The sequence below is a fragment of the Cynocephalus volans genome, chromosome 10 (assembly GCF_027409185.1).
Source record: "Cynocephalus volans isolate mCynVol1 chromosome 10, mCynVol1.pri, whole genome shotgun sequence".
Lineage (NCBI taxonomy): Eukaryota > Metazoa > Chordata > Mammalia > Dermoptera > Cynocephalidae > Cynocephalus > Cynocephalus volans.
In genome coordinates this window covers 106213158-106221396 of record NC_084469.1, presented here as the reverse complement: position 1 = coordinate 106221396, position 8239 = coordinate 106213158, and the positions used below count along the sequence as shown (strand labels likewise).

The following is an 8239-nucleotide window of genomic DNA, read 5'->3' as shown; positions in this document are numbered from 1 at the left end:
GTTACAAATCAAGTCTCAACATATTTTTAAAAATCGAAATAATTTCAAGTATCTTTTCAGACCACAGTGGATTAAAAGTAGAAATCAAGAACAAGGAAACTCTGGAAACTATGCAAACAAATGGAAATTAAGGAACATGCTCCTGAATGACCTATGGGTCCACAGAGAAATTAAACAGGAAATCAAAAAATTTCTTGATATCAAAAATTTTCTTGAAACTAATGATAATAAAGATACATTATACCAAAAGCTGTGGAATACGACAAAAGAAGGACAAAGAAGGAAGATTATTGCAATAAATGCTTACTTCAAAAGAATACAAAGATTCCAAATAAACAACCTAATGATACACCTCAAAGAATTAGAAAAACAAGAGCAATCCAATCCCAAAATTAGTAGATAGAAATGATTAAGATTGGAGCAAAACTAAAGGAAATAAAGATCAAAGAAATAGTACAAAATATTAATGAAACAAAAAAGTTGGTTTTTTGAGAAGTTAAACAAAACAGACTAACTGTTAGCTAGGCTAACTAAAAAAAGAAGAAAGAAGACCCAAATAACAAAACTTAGAAATGAAAAAGAGACATCACAACTGATAGCACAGAAATACAAAGGATCATTCGGTACTATAACAAACAAGTAAATGCCAACAAATTTGAAAACCTAGATGAAATGGATAAATTTCTGGACACATGCAAACAACCAAGACTGAACCAAGAAGAAACAGAAAACAGAACAATAACAAGCAACAGATAGAAGCAGCAATTGGCAGTCTCCCAACAAAGGCCTGGAGAGCTTTACTGGTGAATCTACCAATCATTTAAGAAGGAATTAATACCAATTCTCTTCAAAGCATTCCACAACGTTAAAACAGAGGCCATTCTCCCAAACTTGTTCTATGAGACCAGCATCACCCTGATACAAAAGCCTGACAAAGGTACAACAAGAAAAGAAAGCTGCAGGCCAATATCTTTAACAAATATAAATGTAAAAACTCCTCAATGAAATATTAGCAAAGAAAATCCAGCAACACATCAAAAAAATTATACACCCAGGCATGTATGAATGGTTCAACATACAAAAGTCTATAATTAAGATACACCACACCAACAAAATCAAGGATGAAACCATGTATGATTATCTCAATAGACACATAAAAAGCATTTGACAAAATTCAACATCCTTTCATGATAAAGACTATCAGCATTTTATGTAGAGAAGAAAAGAATCTCAAAACAATATAAGCCATATACGACAAACCCATCACCAATATCATCCAGAATTGGGAAAAGAAGAAAGGTTTTCCCTGAAGAACAGGAAGAAGACAAGTATGCCCATGCTCACAACTCCTATTTAACATAGTACTGGAAGTACTAGCCCGAGATAATCAGGCATGAAAAAGTAATAAAGGGCATCCAGATTGGAAAAGATGACCTCGAACTGTCCCTGTTTGCAGATGCGCTGATCCTACATATAGAAAAATCTAAAAATTCTGCCAGAAAACTCTTAGAGTTGTTAAATGATTTCAGTAAAGTTGCAGGATACAAAATCAATATGAAAAAAATCAGTAGTGTTTTTATACTCCCACAACAAACTAACAGGAAAATAAATTTAAAAGCTAACCCATTTACGATAGTCACCAAAAATAAAATAAAATACCTATGAACAAGTTTAACCAAGGAGTTGAAAAATCTCTACAACAAGAACTAAAAATCCCTATCAAAGAAATTAAAGATGACACAAATAAGTGGAAAGACATTCTGTTCTCCTGGTCAGGAAGAATTAACATTGTGAAATGTCCATACCACCTAAAGTCATCTACAGATTCAATGTAATCACCATCAAAATACTAATGACGTTTTTCATAGAGACAGAAAAAATAATACTAACATTCACATGGAACAACAAAAGACCCCGAATAGACAAAGCAATCCTGAGCAAAAATAAATAAATAAAGCTGGAGGCATAACACTACCTGATTTTAAATTGTACTACAAAATTATAGTAACCAAAACAGCATGGTACTGGCATAAAAATAGACACTCGGACCAATAGAGAACCCATAAATCAACCCTCGTATTTACAGCTGACTGACCTTCGAGAAAGGCACCAAGAATATACATTGGGGAAAAGACTGCCTCTTCAATAAATGGTGCTGGGAAAGCTAGATATCCATATGTAGAAGAATGAAACTACACATGTGCCTCTTGCCATATAACAAAATCAACTCAAAATTGATTAAAGACTTAAATGTAAGACCAGAAACTCTAAAACTCCTAAAAGAAAACATAGGGGAAACACTTCAAGAAGTAGCACTGGGCAAAGACTTTAGGAATATGACCCCGAAACCTCAGGCAACAAAAGGAAAAATAAACAAATGGGATTATGTTAAACTAAACAGCTCTACACAGCAAAAGAAACAATTAACAGAGTGAAAAGACAACCTACAGAGTGGGAGAAAGTATTTGCAAGCTATTCATCCAACAAAGGGTTAATATCCATAATACAGAAGGAACTCAAACAATTCAACAGCAAAAAAAAAAAAAAAAAGTTAAAAAATGGGCAAAGGAGATAATAGGCATTTCTCAAAGAAAGTCATACAAAAGGCCAACAGACACATGAAACAATGCTCAACATCACTCAGCATCAGGGAAATGCAAATCAAAACCACATTAAGATATCATCTCACCCCACTTTGATTGGTTAATAACAAAATGACAGAGAATAACAAACGCTGGCTAAGATGTGGAGAAAGGGGAAACGTCCTACACTGTTGGTGGGACTGTAACTGGTGCAGCCATTATGAAAAATAATACAGAGATTCCTTAAACAACTTCAGATAGAACTGCCATGGGATCTAGCAATTCCACTGCTGGGTGTATGGAAATCATCATGTTGAAGGGACCCCTTCACCCCCATGTTTATTGCTGCTCTATTTGCAATAGCCAAGAGTTGAAACCAACCTAAATGTCTATTGATGGATGACTGGATAAGGAAAATGTGATATATTTACACAATGGAATACTATTCAGCCACGAAAAGTAATGAAATTCTGCCCTTTGCACCAACATGATGAGCTTAGAGAGAATTATGTTAAGTGAAGTAAGCCAGGTACAGAAATAGAAATACCACATGTGTTCACTCATAAGTGTGAGCTAAAAAAAAATAAGCAAATAAATTTTAAAAAAGAAAGAAAGAATGATTCAACAATGACAATAATATACTGAACTTTCAAAAGGAGAAAACAGAACTGAGGTTACTAGAGGTGAAAAAGGGGGAGAGAGAGGCAGGTAAGGGAAGAATTGGTAAAGGGCCACAAAAACTGAATACATTGTATAATGTCACATTTAGTAATTATCCTAATTTGAGCATCACATACTGCACACAGGTGTTGATATTCAACTCTGTACCACACAGATATGCACAATCAATTATGTTTTAAAAATAAATAAACAAAAATAAAATATTATAAATAAATTTCCGTATTGTAAGAAAAGTCTCTGGAAATTTGCAGAGTTAAATAATGCCTTGGGAAAATGTTTGGATTAGGGGCAAGCATGGCTAGTCAATTTTAGCATTGAAGACCAGACAGAGCATTTGAGATTACCTGAATTATGGGAAGTACACAGGAATTAATTGAATTAATTTACTATAAAAATGTAACTTTTTATTTTATTTTATTGATCACTGTTTGTGGATCAATTTGAAATGCTTTTGTCTCTTTTCCCACAGTTTCATCAGCACATGGAACAGGGAAACCAAACTCGTATATCAGGATTTATCCTTCTTGGACTCTCAGAAGCAGCAGTACTGCAGCCCCTCCTCTTTGGGCTATTCCTGTGGATGTACCTGGTTGCCTTCATGGGGAACCTGCTCATCATTCTAGTCATTATCACTGACTCCCACCTGCACACACCCATGTACTTCTTCCTCTCCAACCTGTCCTTTGCTGACATCTGTTTCACCTCCACCACCATCCCTAACATGCTGCTGGACATCCAGACACAGAACAAAGTCATAACCTATAAAGCCTGCCTCAGCCAGATGTATTTTTTCATGCTTTTTGGAGGATTAGACAACTTCCTCTTGACCGTGATGGCCTATGACAGATTTGTGGCCATCTGTCACCCCCTGCACTACACAGTCATCATGAGTTCCAGGTTCTGTGGCATCCTGCTTCTGTCTTCCTGGTTACTGAGTGTTCTGAACTCTTTACTACAGAGCTTAACTGTTTTACAGCTCTCCTTTTGTACAGAGTTGGAAATCCCACACTTTTTCTGTGAACTTAATCAGCTGATCCAACTCGCTTGTTCAGATAATTTCCTCAATGACCTAGTGTTGTATGTGGCAATGGGACTACTCTGTGTTATTCCACTCACTGGTATCCTTTTCTCATACTCTAAGATTGTAGCCTCTGTTTTGAGAATTTCATCAGCTGGGGGCAGGTATAAAGCATTTTCCACATGTGGGTCTCACCTCTCAGTTGTCTCCTTGTTCTATGGTACAGGTCTTGGAGTGTATCTTAGTTCTGCTGCTACCCAAGACTCCAGGGCAAGTGCCATAGCCTCAGTGATGTACACTGTGGTCACACCCATGCTAAACCCCTTTATCTACAGTCTTAGAAACACAGACATGAAGCAAGCCCTAATAAAACTCTTCAGCTAAAAAACAGTCTCTACATGACAGGTTAACAGGGTGAGAGACCTGCTATATGTAACAGGACTCAAAGCCCCGGAAGACCTAAATCATAATATGTTAATCAGTTATTAGATAATCTGCAATTTACCTTATATACAAGGTTTTTTTACTTTTAACTAGTCAATATACATTGTAGTTGATTTTTGTGACCCTTTACCCATTCTTCTTCCCACCCATCCCCCCCACACATCATATCTGTTCACTTGTCTTAACAAATTCAAGGAATTGTTGTGATTGTTCTGTCTTATTCCCCCCACCCTTTATTTGATTCTGTGTTTGTTTATTTATTTATTTTTAGCTCCCACAAATAAGTGAAAACACATGGTTTTTCTCTTTCTGTGTCTGACTTGTTTCACTTAATATAATTTTCTCTAGAGTCCATCCATGTTGTTGTAAATGGTAGTATTTCATTCTTTTTTATAGCAGAATAGAATTTTGTTGTGTAGATATACCACAGTTTCCATATCCACTCATCTGATGATGGACGTATGGTCCGGTTCCAACTCTTGGCTATTGTAAATAGTGCTGCAATAAACATTGGAGAACAGGTATCCCTTCAGCGTGATGACTTCCATTCCTCTAGGTATATTTCCAGCAGTGGAATAGCTGGGTCATATGGTAGATCTATCTGCAATTGTTTGAGGAACCTCCATACCATTTTCCATAGAGGCTGCACCATTTTGCAGACCAACCAACAGTGTATGAGAGTTCCTTTTTCTCCACAACCTCTCCAGCATTTATCATTCTCAGTCTTTTGGATATTAGCCATCCTGAATGGAGTGAGATGGTATCTCGACCTCTTAATTTTTTATACATTGCAAACATCTGTTCTTTGGTACTTCTTGTTTAAAATAAATACTTCTGTGATTATGTTGTTCAGGTTTAATGTAGAAAACAGAATCCATTGCATGAATGTTGTTTAGTAAAATATTTAACACATGAGATTGGGTACTTATAAAATCCTAAGAAGAGATATATAGGAGTGTAGGTTTACTTCTTCCCCTGCCAGGTGAAAGGAAATGCCTCTTGGATTATCTGCTTTTAAAGAAGAATCATTTGTCATATCAAATTCTGTGTTACTGCCATCATTTACGTTGATATACTCCATGAGAATATTTCCAGAATGGGAATCACCATCATATTAAGTTTACAATCATCCCTATTTACTTATCAACATCTAATTGTCTTCTGAACAGTCTAAAACATAAATTAAGTGAAGACATAATGGAAATCACAATCCCTGCTCTTTGAAATATTCATGTGATCTCCAATTCCAATAACTTCCCCAGATATGAATTATTGTTTTCTTTTAATGATTTTAACATTAATTTCTTCATTTATTTATATTAATTGATGAATAAAAAGTTTATATTTTTATTTTTTCCATTATGTTGTTTTGAAATATGTATACATTGTAAGTGGAAAAATTGAGCTAATTAACTTATGCATTACTTCACATACTTATAATTTTTTCATGGTGAGAACATAAAATCTACTCAGCAATTTTCAAAAATACAACACTTTGCTATTAACTGTAGTCACCATGTTGTACAATGTATCTCTTGAACTTATTCCTCCTACCTAACCAAAATTTTGCATCCTTTGACTAACATTTCCCGAACCCACCACCCCCAGCCCTGGTAACCAGCATTCTACTCAACTTCTATGAGATCAACATTTTTAGATTTTATATAGACATGGGATCATGTGGTATTTGTCATTCTGTGCCTGGCTTATTTCACTAAACACACTGTCCTTCAGGTTCATCCACGTCATTCCAAGTTACTGGATTTCCTTCCTTTTGAAGGATGGATAGTATCCTCTTGTGTATCTATACTACGTTTTCTTTATCCATCCATCTGTTGATGAACACATAGGTTGATTTCCTATTTTCGCAATTGTTCCAGAACATACAAGGGACTCAAGCAGCTCAATAGTAAACAATAATTATTATAAAAACAATAATCTGTTTAAAAATTTGACTAAGGAGCTGAATAGACATTTCTCGAAAGAAGACATAAAAATGGCCAACAGCTATATGAAAAAAATGTTGAACATCAATAATCATCAGAGAAATAAAAATCAAAAGTACATTGAGATATTATGTCACCCCAGTTAGACTGGCTATTATCAAAAAGACAAAAAAAAAAATAAATGCTGGTGAAGATGCAAAAAGAAAGGGGAACTGTTAAACACTTCTGGTGGGACTGTAAGTTAGTACAGTCATGAAAAACAGTATGAAACTTTCTTAAACAACTACAGATACAACTGCTGTATGATCCAGAAATCTCACTACTGGGTATACGCCCAAAGGAACAAAAATCAATAAGCAAAGAGATACCTGGATAAAGAAAATGTGGTATATGTACACAATGGAATACTACTCAACCATAAAAAAAAAATGAAATTCTTCCACTTGCAGCAGTGTGGGTGAGCTTGGAGAAAACTGTGTTAAGTGAAATAAGGCAACCACAGAAAGAGAAATACTGTATGTTCTCCCTCATAACTGGAAGCAAAAAGGAAATAAACAAACAAAGGAATAAACAACCACCACAATAATATGCTCAACATTCAGAAGGAGAGAACAGAACGATGGTTACTAGAGGTGGGAATATCTGTTATTTTGTCACCAATAGAAATCACAAGTGTTTTTATATTGTACTATATTTGTGACAATCTTCAAAATATCACATATTTCTCACTACATCAAAGTTATATTCATTAGATGTTACTAAATGTTAGTATTTAACATGTTAATAAAATGACACATATGTCACAAACAAAAATAAATTAAATAAGTAATAAGTTGAACTTTCAGGAGGAGAGAGCAGAACTGTGGTTACTAGAAGTGGGAAAGGGGAAGGTGGAGAAATGATAGTGAGAGGTTGGTTAATGGACACAAAACAGCTAGATAGAAAAAATAAGTTCTATTGGTATACATATATAGGCATCTAAAATTAACAGTAATTTACTGCATGTTATAAAATGGTTAGAAGAGAGGAAATTGAATGTCCTTATCACAAAGAATTGATTTAGTTTTGCAATGATGAACATTCTAATTATTCTGATTTGATCATCTTACATTTGGTACATATATTGAAATATAACCCTGCATTCCAAAAATATGTATAATCAATAAGTTTCAATAAAAAATAATTTTAGGAGCCAACACATTACCTCTTGTCTTTTTTGATAATAGCGTTTCCAATAGGTGTAAGGTGATTCTCACTGTGATTTTATTGGCAGTTCCCTAGTAACTAGTGACAGTTGAGCACCTTTTCATAGACTTGTTGGTCATTTGTATGTTTTCTTTGGAAAAAATGTCTATTCAGGTCCTTTGCTCAATTTTTAATTGGGTTATTTGGTTTACTGCTATTAGGAGTTCCTATATATATTTGAAATTAGCCCCTTATCAGAGATATGATTTTCACATACTTTTTCTCTCTATATAGGTTGCCTTTTCACTTTTGGCTTCTATCCTCTTGCTATGCACAAGCTTTTAGTTGATGTACTCTCACTGGCTTGTTTTTCCTTTGTCACC

The 8239-nt window shown here is 34.7% G+C and overlaps 1 pseudogene; it reads left to right on the top strand.

Annotated features, from left to right (window-relative positions):
- Positions 1-3744: 3744 nt before the first annotated feature.
- LOC134387608 (olfactory receptor 7C1-like) lies at positions 3745-4683 on the top strand (annotated as a pseudogene).
- The last annotated feature ends 3556 nt before the right edge of the window (positions 4684-8239 follow it).